Raw genomic sequence first — 17,734 nt, forward strand, 5'->3', positions numbered from 1 at the left:
CTGCTGAACAGAGAAAAGGGGATCATTGGCCTCCCAGGGAGATCAGAATGAAGGAATTCCCAGACCTAAGCATCATCATCACCATCATCATCATCTGCATCAACATCTGTCCTTTCTTTTTCTGATTATGAAATTCACACAGTGCATGTGGAAAACAAGTAATATCTGGGACGGAGCACCCTGGGAGACAGGCAGCTCTCTGCGATGTGCTACCAGGCTTGACCCTGGAACAGAAAGACGATGTGAATGGGAAAACTGGTAAAATCCAAAGAGAGCCTGAAAATTCCCAGGTTGGTTTCTTAGTTGGGACAAATGTGCCATGGTTATGTAAAATGTTAACCGTATGGAAAACTGGGTAAGGGCTATGTGGGAGCTGTCTGCCACTTTTCTGTAAATCTAAAATTATTAAAAAATACAAGGGTATTATGGGAAAAAATGTATAAACTATTGTAAAAAGTTTAAGAGTTTTTCACAAGTTCATTAGTCTATGATCAGGAACTGTCTTTTGGTTAAAATCTGTGATCTTGACATGAGTTAACCATAATATTTAGGTAAAATCTATGCTTAGTCTGTATATTGTCAAAATAAATTTGATTTTCTAATTTTTCGTTAAAAATACAGAGATATTATAGAGATTTTTGGAAAATACAGAAAAACACAAAAGAAAGTGAACACCATCTGTAATTCCACCCCCTAGAGGCAATACTGTATTTTGGTGAATGTAGGCTAGTGTTTTTTTTAGCTCATTGAAGACGGGCTGGGCGGGGGGGAGTGTTTCATTTATAGCCTTTTTTACTCCTTTAATATTTTGTAGTGGCTGGGCACGGTGGCTCACACCTATAATCCCAGCACTTTGGGAGGCCGAGGCAGGTGGATCACGAGGTCAAGAGATCGAGACCATCCTGGTCTACAAGGTGAAACCCCGTCTCTACTAAAAATACAAAAATTAGTTGGGCATGGTGGCACGCGCCTGTAGTCCCAGCTACTTGGGAGGCTGAGGCAGGAGAATTGCTTGAACCCAGGAGGCAGAGGTTGTAGTGAGCCAAGATCACACCATTGCACTCCAGCCTGGGTAACGAGCAAAACTGTCTCAAAAAAAAAAAAAAAAGATATTTTGTAAATATCTTCCCATATTATTCTTCTGTAACTTTTTTTTTTTTTTTTTTTTTTTTTTTTTTGAGACAGGGTCTTGCTCTGATGCCCAGGCTGGAGTGCAGTGGCTTGATCATGGCTCACTACATTCTTGATCTCCTGGGCTCAAGCAGTTCTCCCACCTCAGCCTCCCAAGTAACTGAAACCACAGCCATGTACCACCACGCCCAGCTAATTTTTTATTAGTTTTTTTTGTAGAGGTGGGGTCTCCCTATGTTGCCCAGGGTGGTCTTAAGCTTCTGGGCTCGTGACCCTTCCATCTCAGCCTCTCAAAGTGCTGGGATTACAGGTGTGAGCTACCACACCCAGCCCGATGCAGCATCACTTTTAATAGCAGGATATACTGTGTTTTTTCTAGACAATCCCCTAGTGTTAGGTGATGAGCGATGAGGTCATTTTTATTTGTTTAGTGTTACAAAGAATGCTGTCATGAACATCCAGGTATGTAAGTCTTTGCACAACTTTCTGTGAATTCCTAGAGGCAGAGTTGTTTTGATACGTACCTCTAGATTTTCTCCCGGAAAGATTTTACCAAACAAAGCATGCACCCTATGAGTCAAGTGTCAGTGACTTTTCCCATGCACTCTTGCCAATGCTGGCTTTAAAAATACTTTGCCAGTTGAAATCCCAGATTTGTAAAAGCCACTAAGCCATGTATAACACCTGAGGCTTATCGGGGTGCTTGGAAGTTGAGTATGGCCACACCGTGCCAGTGTGGGGTACCAAGATATTTCCACTCCCTTGGCAAAGAAACAGTCAGACGCTGCATAAGCAATATCAGCAATAGGGACCATGTATTAAGTTTCTGCAGTTGCCAGATTCTTTAGCAATATTTGTTAATTCTCAACTAACCACTTGCGAAGTGTTGGGCATCTGCAGAAACTTAATACATGGTCCCTGTTGCTGATATCCTAGGTGTATCTTACAGTTGAAAAGCATGAGTAAAAGATTGGCTAAAGAACTCGCTGGAGATTCAAACCCTAGACTGTCCAATTTCAAAGGCTATAGTCTTTCCACTGTGCCATTCTGCCCATCCCCTCTGGAAGGAGCTAGAAGGAGGGTTTGACTTCAGCCGTGCGTATTCACTGCTGGGGAGAAAACCATCTACGTACAGGGCAATGGGGATAAGTGCAGGGAGGGAGACAAGGGCTGGGATGAGGGGAGCTGCTGCAAGATTCACAGGCATCTACAGGAGTGGTGCATTTGTGGGATAGAGGGCAGTGAGTGGCGTGGTTCCTGAAGCCCAGCCTGGGAGGAGGCAGGTGGAAGGCTTGCTTTAAGGATAGGGGAGCTGGGGAGTCATGCTCATTGTAAGAACTGCGCCCATCCAGTCTAACCCAGACCTCCTCCAGAGTCCATTAGCACACCTGTGGTGCTGGAACCCAGGGGGCCCTCTTTGGGGGATTCCTTCCTGGGGCAGGGCACAGGGTCCAGGAGGGAGATGCTGACTGGGACCCCTGAAGAGGCTTCAGTGGGACAGACCTGGAGCCACAGCCAATCACAGTCACCCTCCCCACCCCCTACAGCCAGCACGAGAAGGCCGTTTGCCCTTGACCTTCCAATTTAGTAGACTAAATGTACAAATGAGGGGCTTCAGACTACCAAGAGGATACAAGGTTGAAGGGAGACACTGTTATCACATGGCTTTTTTCTCGGGTTACATTTAAACCCATATAGGTCATCATGAATTAACATTCAAAAACAAATCCCGGCGGGCGCAGTGGCTCACGCCTGTAATCCCAGCACTTTGGGAGGCCGAGGCAGACAGATCACTTGAGGTCAGGAGTTTGAGACCAACCTGGCCAACATGGTGAAACCCTGTCTCTACTGAAAATACAAAAATTAGCCGGGTGTAGTGGCAGGCACCTGTAATCCCAGCTACTCGGGAGGCTGAGGCAGGAGACTCGCTTGAACCCAGGAGGTGGAGGTTGCAGTGAACCGAGATTGCGCCACTGCACTCCAGCCTGGGCGACAGAAAAGAAACAAATCCTGTCATTGTCTTATAATGGCAAGTATAGTTTACAGTTACACTGCATTTCTTTTTTTTAGTATTAAAAGTATTATTTATTTATAGTATATCAGCATACCATAGCATTTAACCTGTTATGGTATTTCTCCTTCCGGTTTATTCCAGGAAGCTGCTAGGCCTCTCTTGACCCCAGTGAACCCCAGCAACCACCAACCAAGGAATGGGCCTGAGGAGCGTCTCCCAGTCCAGAAGTCTTCTCTTTATCCCCATTTCTGTGGCAGGAGCAACTGTGAGAGCCTCCACAGCCTGGGGGCCTGGGGGGGTGTGACTCCTGCAGAGTAGTGGGGCAGAGGCACTGAAGTTCCTGGTTTCACTTTTGCTTCTTAAGTAGTTGTGTGACTCCGGGCAAATGTTAACCTCTCTGAGCCTCCACTCTGTCATCTGTAATGTCGAGACAGTTATGTCCCCCGGGCTCTCAGTGAGACTTATTCTGCGTATTGGGACTACAGGTCTGTGCCACCACGCCCACCTAATGTGTTTTGTATTTTTCATAGAGGTGGGGTTTTACTGTATTGCCCAGGCTGGTCTCAAACTTCTGGGCTCAAGTGATCCTTCCACCTCGGCCTCCCAAAGTGCTGGGATTATAGATGTGAGCCACTTCACCTGCTGGTGAGACTTACTCTGAGATACAGCACAGTGAGGAGCCCAGCACAGTGCCTGGTGTGTGGCATTCCCTCAGTACCTGTTCATTTTTTTCCTAGTGCCTGGAACAATTAAAAAGTATGTGCCGCTTGAGATTCTCCAGAGAAAGATAATCAAGCTTGAGCAATTGAGGTAGGCAAGTGTGGGGTGGTGGAAGGGTTCCTGGCCTGGTCTGGGTCCAGTTTTTGTCTCCCTCTGCTGGTGATCTCACGTAAATTCTTAGCCTCTCTGGGCTTGCGTCCTCACCTGTAAGATGAAGGCTGTGGATGGGTCATTTCCAAAGCCTCTTCTAGCTGCAAAGTGCATCCCTGTGGAAAGGAGCTATCCCCTCTGTTGCTTTTCCTTACGCACTTGCAGCCTCCTCTCTGGTTGGACAAGCTGAGGGCATTGTTTCACAGTCTCTTGCAGCCCTTCCAGGACCCAAGTCACCCAGGAAAGGCCTCACCCTTGATCCTGGAGTGACCTCAACCACATCCCATGTCTCATCCTGTGTGGGGTTTGCCGGCTGCCCTCTGCTGCTTCCTTAGCCTCTCCTCCCAGCATGCCCTCTTCCTCTTTCCACATCCTCCTCTCTTTCCCACAACCAGCATCCTCCCAGCCACCTCAATCATGGCACCTGACCCTGTGAGTTCCTGCCATCCTAGTGCCCCTGCATAATATTTAAGAAGGAGGTGAGACCACAGCAGCAACTGCTAACACAGCTCTGCAGGCTCTGCAGGCCCAGTTACCGGAGGTCCAAGTTGAAAGGTGGGCTAGGACAGGAGCTTTTGGGATGAGATGGACGGGGAGCACACCACCCTCTGAAGTCATTCATTCCTGAGGGAGGCCATGAACTCTGTTAAGACAGGGGTAACATCTGATTGATGTCTGTGTGCGGCACAGAAGAGGCACTTGGGGAGTGTTCTGGAAGGATGGAGGATGGAATGAGTAATATTCTTTGAGCACCTAGTGTGTGCCGGCCACTGTTCTGGGTGCTGAGACATGGCAGTGAACAAATGAAGCCACAATCCCGGTCCTGATGGAGCTAGCATTCTAGAAGGGTGGGGAAGGTTGGTGAACAACCTGGTAGTATGTACTTTACTTATCTACTGTGTTTCACAATAGACAGGCAAAGCAGACAGCGTGTGGGAAGGTGCTATGTTCAGGGCAGAGGGGAGGAAAGTGGGAGAGAGGGGGCCAGGAGTACAATGTACACTGAGGGGCCAAGGAAGGCCCCACTGAGGGAGGCAGGGAAATTGGTCCTTCTGCACATGCCCCAGTCCCACCCCACAGCATTTTAATGTGACTGCCCTTTTCTTTTTTCTTTTCTCCTCTTTTTTTGAGACTGACTCTTCTTTTCTTTTTTTGAGACTCACTCTGTCACCAGGCTGGACTGTATTGGCATGATCTCAGCTCACTGCAACCTCCACCTCCCTGGTTCAAGCGATTCTCCTGCCTCAGCCTCCTGAGTAGCTGGGACTACAGGCATCCATCATCATGCCTGGCTAATTTTTGTATTTTTGTAGAGATAAGGTTTCCCCATGTTGGCCAGGCTGGTCTTGAACTCCTGACCTCAGGTGATCCACATGCCTCAGCCTCCCAAAGTGATGGGATTACAGGCATGAGCCACCACGCCCAGCTGTGACTGTCCTTTTCTGAACACCCCAGGCAGCTGTCCGCTTCCTCGACTGCCCTTGATCTTGGTGTGGGCCAAGTTCTCAGTTTCTCCCCTAGGTGGCCAGCCATTTTATTTCTGGTGCTCCTAGGAGGAAAAATGGCCGCTCTTACAGAAGCCTAGGAAAAATGTCTCCTTCCAGAACATTTTGTCTCCAGTTCACATAAGGCATGGCCAGCAGCCCGCCCGCCGACCTCAGGCCACGCCCAGGTGCGCTGTGGAATGCCTGTCCTTGTGGGTAAGGGGGGCTGGGGCTGGAGGGGCTTGATGAGCTGGCAGGAGGGTGGAGGTCTCTCTCCCACTCGCCCTTTCCCAGCCTCCACATCATGCCATTGTTTCTTCCTCGCCCTTCAGCCCTTCTCATATCTGTCTGTGGTGTCTTCCTACATTAGAAAACGTCAGCACTCCAGGGCAAGGACACCTAGAAGAGACCCTATCTTGCAGTTGTTGGCCACTGTTTTTCCAAGTGAATGAATGGATGAGTGGATTCTTTCAGTTCATTCAGCTGTTTAAAACATGTATAGAGCAACCACTGCACACAGCTCCGTATCAGGCCAAGTAGCGTGCAAGCTCCCCCACCCCGCAAGATTTGCACTATTGAAGAGGAGGTACAAGTTTTCCCCACTGGTTAAGGCAGAATGAGCACTTTCCTGTGTAGCTAAGGAGAGCTTGATGGGTCCAGGCATAATCAGGATGGACTTCATGGAAGAGGTGAACTTTGATCTAGGATTTGCAGGGCAGGTGACAGGTAAACCTTCACCCTCTGCTCTTTAGCTTTTCTTGTCTCATGTACTCCCGGACACATGATTCCAGGTTACCTCCCTCTACCCACCCCAGCTTGGTACTTTAGTGGACAACCCAGAGGTGGAATTCTTGGCTTGTTTTCTGAGACCAGAGTTTAAGAAACCTGCTGCTCATGTCTATCAGGCTAGGCAGGGGTTTTCATAAGGAACCAGCCTCTTCCTCCTAAAATGTCTGTGCCTTGACAAGCAGGGATGACTGGCGGCTGGGACAGGATGGTTCTCTCCCCAGCAGGGGAGAGGCAGGGTGCGGCAGCCACGTTGGCAGGCAGGGAGGTGGATTTTGAGGCATAGGTGATTCAGACTGTCTTCCAGGCGAGGTGGAGTCTCCCCTGCACTGGTGTGGCCGTGTTGGAGGCATGCTGCTGAGACTGACACTGCTGTCACCTTTCTCTCTACTCATCCCTCTTGATGGATGACTATTGGCTTCCTTGACAGCTTCGGCCTTGGTCCCACAAGCAGCCCGAGGCTGTGGCAAGACACTGGCCCAGGTCGCAGAAGTTCTTGGGGCTGGTCCCAGTTTCACAGATTTTGTCAGTACGCACCCCCTCTCTGGGCCTGATCTGCAAATGAGTACCTCCGTGTCTGCACTGCTCAGCTTTCACTTTGCTGTGATGTTTGAAGGAGACCATGCAGCTTGGTGATCAGCACAATGACCCAGAGGCTCTAAGAGGCCAGAGCTCCAGTCCCAGCCCTGCCACTTCCTAGCCAGGTGACCCTGGGCCAGCTGTTTAACTCCTCTGGGACTTGGTTTCCCCACCTATACAAGGGAGACAGGAGTTCCTGGGATGACTCTAATACATAACGATACTTTTAACCCCAAGCCTGGTAGGATGTACTTGATGGCAGATCTTGTTATTTGCCACTAAAAATGAATGGGGGCCAAGCACAGTGGCTCAGGCCTGTAATCCCAGCACTTTCAGAGGCTGACACAAGGGATTGCTTGACCCCAGGAGTTCAAGACCAACCTAGGCAACATGGTGAAACCCCATCTTGAAAAAAATAAAGAGAGAAAGAAGGAAAAGAAAGAAAAAGAAAGCGAGGAAGGAAGGAGGGAGGGAGGGAGGGAGGGAAGAAAAGAGAAAGAGAGAGAAAAGAAATCAATGAGAAAATCTTCTGTAAATTGAAAAATGTCACAAATATAATTGGTGCTGCTTCTATGATGGTGGGTAATGGCGTTCCCCTCTGGTGCTCTCTGAAAAATCTGCAAGGGCAGGGCCCAGGAGAGGGAGTCCTACACCCTCCCCAGAGTTGGGAGTGGGATTAGGGCTGAGGGAAGGGGTTAAGGGCCCTGGGAAGGAGCTCTTGACGTGTCTCCCATCACCTTCAGTCCCTCAAAGCCACAGACTGTGCTGTCTCCCCATACTCATGGGGAGATCTTCAGTGTAGGTGGCTTGTGGAGTGAGGGGAAGGGGTGTATGTCTCTCTGCAAAACTTTCTTCCTTGACAATTTAAGGGATTGAAAGTAAGAACCGCAACAGTGGGCAGCCGGACATCACGTGCTGCTCCTTGATGAGCTGCTCCAAGAAGGACACAATCCCAATCGTGCTGTTCCTACCGAAGATGCGTACCCGGAATTTACTCATGCAGAAGCAGCAGACAAACCCAAACTGAAGGGTATTCTGCAACACAACTGGTCTGGAGTCTTAAAAAGAAAGGGAGGTGTCATGAATGTCAAAAGAAAATAAAGATAAAAAACGAGGAGGGCAACGCTTGTAGGTGAAAGAGACATGACAAATCCATGAAATGCTTTGATTGATGCTTAATTGGCTCCCGGATCAAAACAAAAACCTTAAAAAAAAACACTAGTGGTACAACTGAGGAAAATGAAGTAAGAGTGGTGTGTTAACTGATGGGACTTATTAATGCAAAGTGTTTTGAGGGCCATCGTGGTGCTGTAGTTATGTGGGAGTCTGTTTTTGTTCCTGGGAGATGCCTGCTTTAGAGGTAAAATGTCATATGTCCCCAAAACACAGAAACATATATCCTGAGAGAAACAAAACAAAAGTGGTGAATCCAGGGGAAGGGCTTATGCAACTTCATTGTACGTTTTTGCAACTTTTCTGCTGGCTTGAAAATCTGTGAAACAGGCCGGGTGCGGTGGCTCACGCCTGTAATCCCAGCACTTTGGGAGGCCCAGGCAGGCGGATCATGAGGTCAAGAGATCAAGACCATCCTGGCCAACATGGTGAAACCCCATCTCTACTAAAAATACAAAAATTAGCTGGTCATGGTGGCGGGCGCCTGTAGTCCCAGCTACTTGGGAGGCTGAGGCAGGAGAATTGTTTGAACCCAGGAGGTAGAGGTTGCAGTGAGCCGAGACTGTGCCACTGCACTACAGCTTGGTGCCTGGTGACAGAGCAAGACTCTGTTGCAAAAAAAAAAAAGAAAAGAAAATTTGTAAAACAAAAAAAAGTTGGGAGAATAGCCCCTGGAAGGATGTCAGCTGGAGTCTCTGATATCTACTAGAAAACATCTGTCCACCCAAGGCGTGGAGCAGAGGCCAAAGTCAGAGGCCCAAGGGGAGTCCCACACACCCTCTGCCTAATTACAGTTCCAACGCTGTGGGGCTTTCTGTGTTTTGTACAGCACAGGGTGAGCACATACGCTCAGCACCTACCCCATCCCTGGCACCGTATGAGCACCAAGACATCAATATGTGACCTCTGCTCTTACAGTGCGCACGGTTCAAGGCAGCATCTTCACTCACTTCTTCCTGCTACTGCAGAGTAGGCTGTCTATACGGCAGTCCAAAGACTCACCAACAAACCCCAGGATTCTCAGGGGAAGATGGAAGCAGAGATGAGTCACAGCAGCAGTCTCCATGAACCGGGTGTTCCCAGGAGCCAAGCACGAAGCTAAGCCCGGTCCTTCCTTGTCTGCCCATCACCGTGTGTCCTCTTCATGAAAACAGCTGACCACAAAGGAAGGATTTGTTTTGTAACAAGGTAGAAACTCAGGCTCAGAGAGGTCAAATCACTTGCCTAAAAGTCACCCCGCTAGAGAGTGGCAGATCTGAAGAAGAAAGTGGCATGATTTCAGCTGAGAGGAGGATTAACAGGTTGGCATGGTGGAGAAAGGCGTGCCAGGAACAGCTTGAGGGAAGGTATGGAGGAAAGAAGCTGAGGCCTCTCCCCACTGGATGTGAGTGGTCAGGAGCATGCCCACCCCACTGTGACAACTAAGAAGGTCTTCGGATCTTGCCAAATGTCTCCCAGGAGAGAAAACTGCCCCAGCAAGACTCCAGCTGAAAAAAAAAAAAACAAAGCAAAGGCCCTGAGAGGGGTCTCTGATTGTCCTGTCTCTGGACCCAGCAGCCAGTGAAAGCTACCTCCTCTCTGGGCTGAATTGATTTTGGCATGAGGGAAGATACCAGAACATGCCCTGGGCACCCACAGGTGAAGCTGCATGACGGGATGAATCAGAAGTTAAAAGCGCAGGGAGAGGGCAGAAGTTACATGGGGCGAATGTCCCAACTATTCCTCCAGCTCCCTACAGGAACTTAAGGTGGGCAGCGCATTGGAGCTAGAGAACACTCAGAATGCCATCAAAGGGCTTCGACAGATGAGTGAACAGTGGAGTAGGAGGACAGTGCTTGACATGTGGGCCCTCCACTGAAGGCTCCCATCCACGATGACAGACTACAGGAAGGAGATAAAGGCCTGTGTAGGAACACTGACCCCAAAGTCCTTTGCGTCCCCAACCTCAGGGCCCCTCTGTCCCCACTGGCTCTGTTGGGAGCTGCCCAGGCAACAGTTCTGGATTCTGATCATCCTGCAAGACTCCCACCTCCAACATTATAGCAACTCTTCCAACCCAACTTCCCCAATGGATGCTCCCTTCTGATTGTGTCCAGCACTTCCCTCCAATCCATCTTTCTCTGTCCTTTGTTGAATTTAATGTATTTTTTTTTTTAGATGGAGTCTTTCTCTATCGCCCAGACTGGAGTGCAATGGCACAATCTCTGCTCACTGCAACCTCAGCCTCCCAGGTTCAAGCAATTCTCCTGCCTCAGCCTCATGAGTAGCTGGGATTACAGGCATGCACCACCACACCTGACTAATTTTTGTATTTTTAGTAGAGATGGGTTTTTGCCATGTTGGCCAGGCTGGTCTCGAACTCCTGGCCTCAAGTGATCTGCCCACCTCACCCTCCCAAAGTACTGGGATTACAGGTGTGAGCCACCATGCCCGGCAAAGAATGTATTAAAACATTTTTAAATTACACAACCCTGGATGTTTATCTGTTCTCCTTTCTTTGAGTGATCTTAATGAGCCTCGTCACCTTTGCTCCAGTCTTCTCATCCTGTTCTCCACCTCCCATGCATAACTTCAAGGTTGGCTCATCCTGAAACTGACCTCTCCAAGATCTATCTTCTTATGGGATACCTTTTAAAACTGTCACCAGGAGAAAATTGGAGAGGGTAGTGGATTTATCCACAGAGACAATCAATGTTCTATATGAGCTAATCACCTCTGGATTGGTCTTCAATTCCCTTATGGCCCCCACATGGCAAATCGATCTGGGTGCCCAGGGAAGTCCATGGTTGAGACGAGAGTGATGATAAAGATCCCAAAGTCCATTCCTGCTTAAAGCAGACCTCACATCTTTGCTTAAAGCCCAAAGGCTTAACGATAAAGGAGGGACAGACCTAATCACAGCTTTCTAGCTGAACAGTGGATCTCCTATAGAACAAGGAGACGAGTTTTTCTTCATTTTTGAAAACCTTGGAGATAAAGCAAAAGACCCTGGATTGACTGCAGCAGGAAGGATCTGGATTCAAAATAAGGAAGAACTGCCAAGCCGACGGTGAGAACGATAAAACCTGGGCATGACCTGGCAGGGGCAGTTGTGCAAGGCCCTCCAGGAAGTCCCAAGCACCAAAACAGACCCTGACTCAGCTGTGTTTATGGGGTGAGCATCAGCCAAGGCCTGCTGCCGTCGTAGGGCCGGGTAGGCTGGGCTGCCGGGGAGCTCACCCCAGCCAAGGAAGGGCGTCAAGCCATTTTCTGGGCAGGCTTGGTTCTGTGTAACAGAAGGGCCAGTCAGGAACCCATAGCACCAACCAACTTGCCCATCAGGATTGAGCTCTTGTCCATTCTTTCCTGACCAACTCCTTCTCTTCCTTCAGGACGGAGTGCCGAGGTCACTTCCTCCAGGAGGCCCTCCCTCGGGGTACGGAGTACACAGAGGTGAACTCTAGGACTCACCTGCTTCTCTCTGTAGTTGCAGGTCCCTTGAGAGGGCCTGGGGTGATTCATCACTATGTCCCTCATGACATCCAGGTGCTTGGGAGATGTGGAGAAAATGAGGGAAGGGAAGTGGAAGTGAGGGAAGGAAAGAGAAAGGGAGGAGGAAGAGAGGGAAGAAAGAGAAAGGAAAACTCTTGTGCCCAGAGACTGTACACATGTGTAAGTCTCCTTCCTGCTGGAGGGACAGTGGCTTCCTGCTGGAGGGACAGAAACACTACCTCAGCCTCCCCAGCAGCTGGGACTCACTGCTTACACATTTTTTTCTCCATGTAGGTCCAGCTCCAGGAGAGCGTTCAGCCCAGGCTGGTGGTGCTGAGTACCAGGGCTTGAGGTTAGGGGGCTTGTGGTGGGCACGGGCTGGCAAGCGAAGACAGCTCTGAGGGCCACAAGAGAGCTGGGCAATAGAAGACTCTGTGTAACCTGTCTAATTCTTTTCATTCCCACTTGACTCATGTTATAATCCCAGATCTGTGTTCTTAGAGAGAAATGTGCTTTTATTTAATCTAATGTTTTTCATAAGATGACGATAGCATTATTGCCTTTTCTGATGACAAAGAAACCCTGTTGGCTGGGGATGGTGGCTCACACCTATAATCCCAGCACTTTGGGAGGCCAAGGCAGGCAGATCACCTCAGGTCAGGAGTTCAAGACCAACCTGGTCAACATGGTGAGACCCTCATCTCTACTAAAAATACAAAAATTAGCTGGGTGTGGTGGGAGGCACTTGTAATCTCAGCTACTCAGGAGGCTGAGGCAGGAGAATCACTTGAACCCGGTAGGTGGAGGTTGCAGTGAGCTGAGATCACACCACCACATTCCAGCCTGGGCAACAGAGAGAGACTCCATGTCAAAAAAATAAAAATAAAATAAAGAAACAAACCCTGTTATACAAATACAAAGAATATAAAAATGACTTAAAATCCTAGAGATAACCAGTGTCAACATTTTGTTCCATATTGTTCTAGAATGTTTATAAACATATTTTGTGTATTTATATATTTGCATATTAATATATTTAAATATATAAAAGATGTTTTAAAAGAAAAAGTGGAAACACATTATACATAGTGTATTATAAACTGATTTTTTCCTCAGTAATGCCTTATGAACTTTTTCTTACCAGTAAATAAAATTCCACATTATTATAGTGGCTATAAATATTTTACTTAATGAAGGTAACATAATTTATTTAACCTCTTTGGCCATTTATTATATTCCCCCCCCCCCATTTTTTACTGTTAAAAACTACTCTTGGAAAAAGTTAACCCTGGCAATGTCATTAAAAACAAAAATGGCTGGGTGCAGTGGCTCACACCTCTAATCCCAGCAGTTTGGAAGGCTGAGGCGGCAGATCACAAGGTCAAGAGATCGAGACCATCCTGGCCAACATGGTGAAAACCTGTGTCTACTAAAAATACAAAAAATTAGCCGGGTATGGTGGCACCTTCCTGGAGTCCCAGCTATTTGGGAGGCTGGAGCAGGAGAATCACTTGAACCCAGGAGGGGGAGGTTTCAGTGAGCTGAAATAGCACCATTGCACTCCAGCCTGGGCGACAGAGCAAGACCCTCTCAAAAAGCAACAACAAACAAAAATAACTAACTATACTACAAAAGTCAAGTGAAAAAATCAGATGCGATTTTGAACCACAGTTTTAAAATAACTTCCTTATAAATATTCGACTGTATTGTTTATTAAGTCATATATTGTGGGAGAAACAGAACAGGGCATATCTGAGACTGAAATAATTGATAGTGGAAAAAGAAAGTTTTCATTTTGAAAGGAACACTGAGTTTTCATTTTTTTGCGAAAATAGACTCGTCCAAATGTAGTTGTTTTGAACAATCTGTTGCCTGTAATTACCTCCCCCAATCACCTGTCGTACTGTGTCCTTTCAGGGTGGGAGTGTTGCTCTATCTATAAACACTAGAGATTTCTTCCTCCTCCATGCACTTTGCTGGCCTCTGAGATGGAGCAGTGAATAAAACCCACCCGCACCTCACCCTTCTGGCAGTTAGCCTTAGTGGAGGGGTACAAGGGCTGCCTATCTGGTGAATGAGATGACACTGCTGAGCACATCAGGATGCTGGCATCTCCTTTTAGACAACCTGCTCCTCCCAGGACCTAGAGAACACTGAGTGCACAGGACACACCTGTCACCAGACCATTCGGGTACACGGTGTTTTCACCACCATTCCTGAGATCGGGCAAGTTTCAGATTTGTTTTCATGAAGCTAGAAGCGGGCTTAAAAGTCACCTTGTCCAACTGACCTGGCCTGCTGAAGCTCGAATCTTCTTTCTGTAAACCTGAAAGAATGAAAAGGATCAGAATCCAGTTTAAAGTTGATTCAAGTGAGAAGGTGAAAATGGTCATCTAGGAGACAAAGACTCCAGAGAAATGGGATCAGTGCTCCAAAGTTAAGAGTTAAGCTTTTGCTTGTACACGTAGAAAACACAGAAATGTAATGGGATTACAGCATTTCTATACAAGAGTGATTTAAGAGTTACAACATATTAATCAGTTAGCTGTAGTCTGTTTTCTTCTCTCTACAGTTTGTTTTTCTTTCTTTACAGCTGCTTTTCATTTCTTCACTCGATTTAAAGGAGTGTATTGGCCGGGCGCAGTGGCTCATGTCTGTAATCCCAGCACTTTGAGAGGCCAAGGCAGGTGGATCACGAGGTCAGGAGTTCAAGACCAGCCTGGCCAAGATGGTGAAACCCCATCTCTACTAAAAATACAAAAATTAGCTGGCATCTGTAATCCCAGCTACTCAGGAGGCTGAGGCAAAGAATTGCTTGAACCTGGGGAGACAGAGGCTGCAGTGAACTGAGATTGCACCATTGGACTCCAGCCTGGGCAACAGAGCGAGACTTGGTCTCGGGAGAAAAAGACAAAAAGAGTGTATTTACCATTCCATCTTAGGACATTGTGATAGCCATAAAGTCTTTGTGTGAGAAAGGTAAGAGGAAAGTTAATCCATAATGAAGATTAACAATAAAAGGGAAGGGTCAACATAAAAATATATATATTTCTATATGTTAGCAACAAACAATTGGAATTTGAAAAAAATTTTGAAGAACGATTTACAGTAGTACCAGAAAACATGAAATACTTAGGTATAAATCTAGCAAAATATGTGCAAGGTCTGTCTGCTGAAAACTTTAAAACACTAATTTAAAAAAAAAGTCAAAGAGGCCAGGCACAGTGGCTCACACTTGTAATTCCAGCACTTTGGGAGGCCAAGGCAGGTGGAACACCTGAGGTCAGGAGTTCAAGACCAGCCTGGCCAATATGGTGAAACTCCATCTCTACTAAAAATACAAGATATAAATTATTCCCACACTGATTTAGATTCAGTGCAATTCTAATAAAAATTCCAGCAGATTTTTTTTAAAGTGGACAAGGTGATTTTAAAGGTTGTATGAAAACGCAATGGGGCTGGGCACAGTGGCTCACGTCTGTAATTCCAACACTTTGGGAGGCCTAGGTGGGTGGGTCACCTGAAGCCAGGAGTTCAAGACCAGCCTGGCCAACATGGCAAAACGCTGTCTCTACTAAAAATACAAAAAATTAGTCGGGCATGGTGGCAGGTGCCTGTAATCTCGGCTACTTGGGAGGCTGAGACAGGAGAATTGCTTGAACCTGGGAGGTGTAGGCTGCAGTGAGCCAAGATTGCGCTACTGCACTCCAGCCCGGACAAGAGTGAAACTCCACCTCAAATAAAAAAAAAAAGAGGCAATGGAACTAGAATAGTCAGAACAATTTCAATCAAGAACAAAAAAGTTAGAGAATGTATACTAATTTCATGACTTATGCCTGTAATCCCAGCACTTTGGGAAGCCAAAGCAGGAAGATCACTTGAAGCCAGGTCAGCCTGGGCAATGTAGTGAGAGTCTGTCTCTACAAAATATTTTTTTTTAATTGGCTGAGCACGGTGGCACATGCTTGTAGTCCCAGCTACTTGAGAAGCTGAGGTGTGAGGACAGCTTGAGCCCAGGAGTTGGAGGCTGCGGTAAGCTGTGATCACACCACTGCACTCCAGCCTGGGTGACAGAGCAAAAGCCTGTCTCTAAATAAATAAACAAATAATTTTTCAAAAAAAAACATTCAGAGTGTTGCAGAGTATTACAACTTCTAGAGCCTTCACACTTGCAAATCACTTCCTTTAATTCTCAACTCATTGAAGACTTGAGCTGAGCCCTCCAGGTGGTCAACTTTAAGACATGAGGCACAGAAATGCCTTGGTGGGTTCCTATGATGGGCCAGACACCTTATGTGCATTATCCATGATCCTGCAAGAATGACATCACTATCTCCCAAGGCAGATGGAGAAACAGTCACAGGTGATTATTTGTCCCAAATGTCACACAGCTGGGAAGTTCAAGCCAAAGAAGGATACCAGTGGAGCAGAGTATGGGGGAGTAGGCAGGCGGACAGGCAGTGCGGCCCCACTTGCACAGAGCCCCGAGGCAGAGCCTCAGAGACACTAGTCCAGGGCTCCTGCAAGCTGCGGACTGGGGGAGGAACTAGCAGAATGTGAGGTCCCCAGAGGACACAGAACCAAAGATGCTAGAGAGAGAACAAGGTCCTCATCAACATGGAGCTGATGGAGCAGAACCCCAAGGACAACACATTCATTTACTCCCCAGCAGGGATTGTCTGATCCAACCCCTCAATTCAGACATATGGCAACTGAAGCCAGAGGGACAAACAAATATGCCTGAGGTCCCCCACCTTGTCAGCAGCAGGGCAAGACAAGAGTTCCTATTCCTGATTCAGGGTCCAGCGCTCTTTCAGAGGCACCTTCCTGCATTCTGAGATTAAACTCACCCTTTAACTAGTGACCCTTTTAATTTCTTATCCAAAGCAGAATGAGAAGGGGCCTTATTAATCATTACAAAAACAGGATGGCAGGTGTCCACAGGACTGCCCTGTGCAAATGGGACATACAGTCATTCTAGCAGAGCATTCTCGAATGCCACCCACCTGCCCACCAGGAAAGCCTCTTCACAGCCTTTGACTATGAACCTGACAACTCACCATCACCCTCCATGCCAGGTGAGGGGCTGAAGGACCAAACAGCCCTGAGGGTCTGGCTTTCCTAGGGGTCTTTAGGGATCCCAGAACTGGCTGCTCCAACATTGGCCTCTGTTGCTGCCTGGAACTGTGTATACATAAACAGGGGCCCCATTTGTCCCCACCTTTCAGGGGCAAGCTCCCTGCCAAGCCCAGTGGAAGTCCAGTTTTAGGTGCTTGCCTCTGGGTGATACCCACTGAACCAAAGCTGTCCTCACTGTGAGACTGTGAATGTGGGGCCCTCCTGTAGGGCCCCAGGACAGTGGGAGAAGGTCCCTGCTGGCCTGGTAGCCAGGTCACAGCAGAAACTGGGAGGATGTGGGAAGCACACCCAGTGGTATAAATTAGCTGTGCTGTTTCTTTCCCCTCCTTCACTCCTTGGTCCCCCCCCAGTAGTCACCAGCTTCTGAAACTTAACCATACACACACATCTCCTGGGGACCTTGTTAAACTGCAGATTCTGACTTCACAGACCTGCAGTGGAGCCTGAGATGCTGCATTTCTAACAAGCCCCAGGTGAAGCCAATGCTGCTGGCTCAGGTGCCACTTGGAATAGTAACCCTCTCTCACAGGGGTAATCATACCTTGTCATTGCTTTCTTATGTGGTTGTTACTAATTGCGGCAGATTGTTGTAGTACAGCCCTCATAATCACAGGCTTGAAACGCACATGTGCGTTGGGCTTGTCCTCTTGGAACCCTGCTGCTGAGGGAAGAGCCCACGCTGGCCTGCTGGAATCCCCTGGCTCAGCCAACAGCCAACATTGACGGCCAGACCCAAGAGTGAGACCATTTAGATTATCCAGCTCCAGTTGCAGCCACACAAATTAGTCCAGAAGAATCGCCCAGCTGAGTCCAGCCCAAACTGGGGACCCATACAATGGTGAGCACATAAAATTGTCATTGTTTAGGTCACTAGGTTTTGGAGTGGTGTGCTACCTGGCAATAGACAACCGATATACTGGTTTAAGGTTTCTGTTGGGGCTGGAACTAGGTCTATTTTATTTGGTGCATTACATGCAGTGTTTTGAATTCATGAGTAAATGAACTAACCTGGATCTGTCTGATTCTAAAACCCAAGAGTTTCTGCTCCACTGTTTCTGCTCCCTGTTCCCAGACAAGCTGCTTATCC

The 17,734-nt window shown here is 47.7% G+C and overlaps 1 long non-coding RNA gene across 49 annotated transcripts in view; it reads left to right on the plus strand.

The window, feature by feature from the left end:
- The window catches only part of LOC118154474 (uncharacterized), a 158,799-nt gene extending 143,167 nt beyond the window's left edge, over positions 1–15,632 (plus strand). For 42 of the 49 annotated variants that reach the window (XR_013518681.1, XR_013518655.1, XR_013518664.1 and 39 more), the window contains 2 exons: positions 143–290; positions 14,102–14,928. This is a non-coding gene — a long non-coding RNA (uncharacterized LOC118154474). Of the gene's footprint in view, positions 1–11; positions 291–3,286; positions 3,411–3,882; positions 3,956–14,101 lie in introns of all 49 variants that reach the window. The other 7 variants (XR_013518637.1, XR_013518640.1, XR_013518638.1 and 4 more) reach the window with 7 other exon arrangements.
- Positions 15,633–17,734: the final 2,102 nt, after the last annotated feature.

The sequence above is a fragment of the Callithrix jacchus genome, chromosome 6 (assembly GCF_049354715.1).
Source record: "Callithrix jacchus isolate 240 chromosome 6, calJac240_pri, whole genome shotgun sequence".
NCBI lineage: Eukaryota > Metazoa > Chordata > Mammalia > Primates > Cebidae > Callithrix > Callithrix jacchus.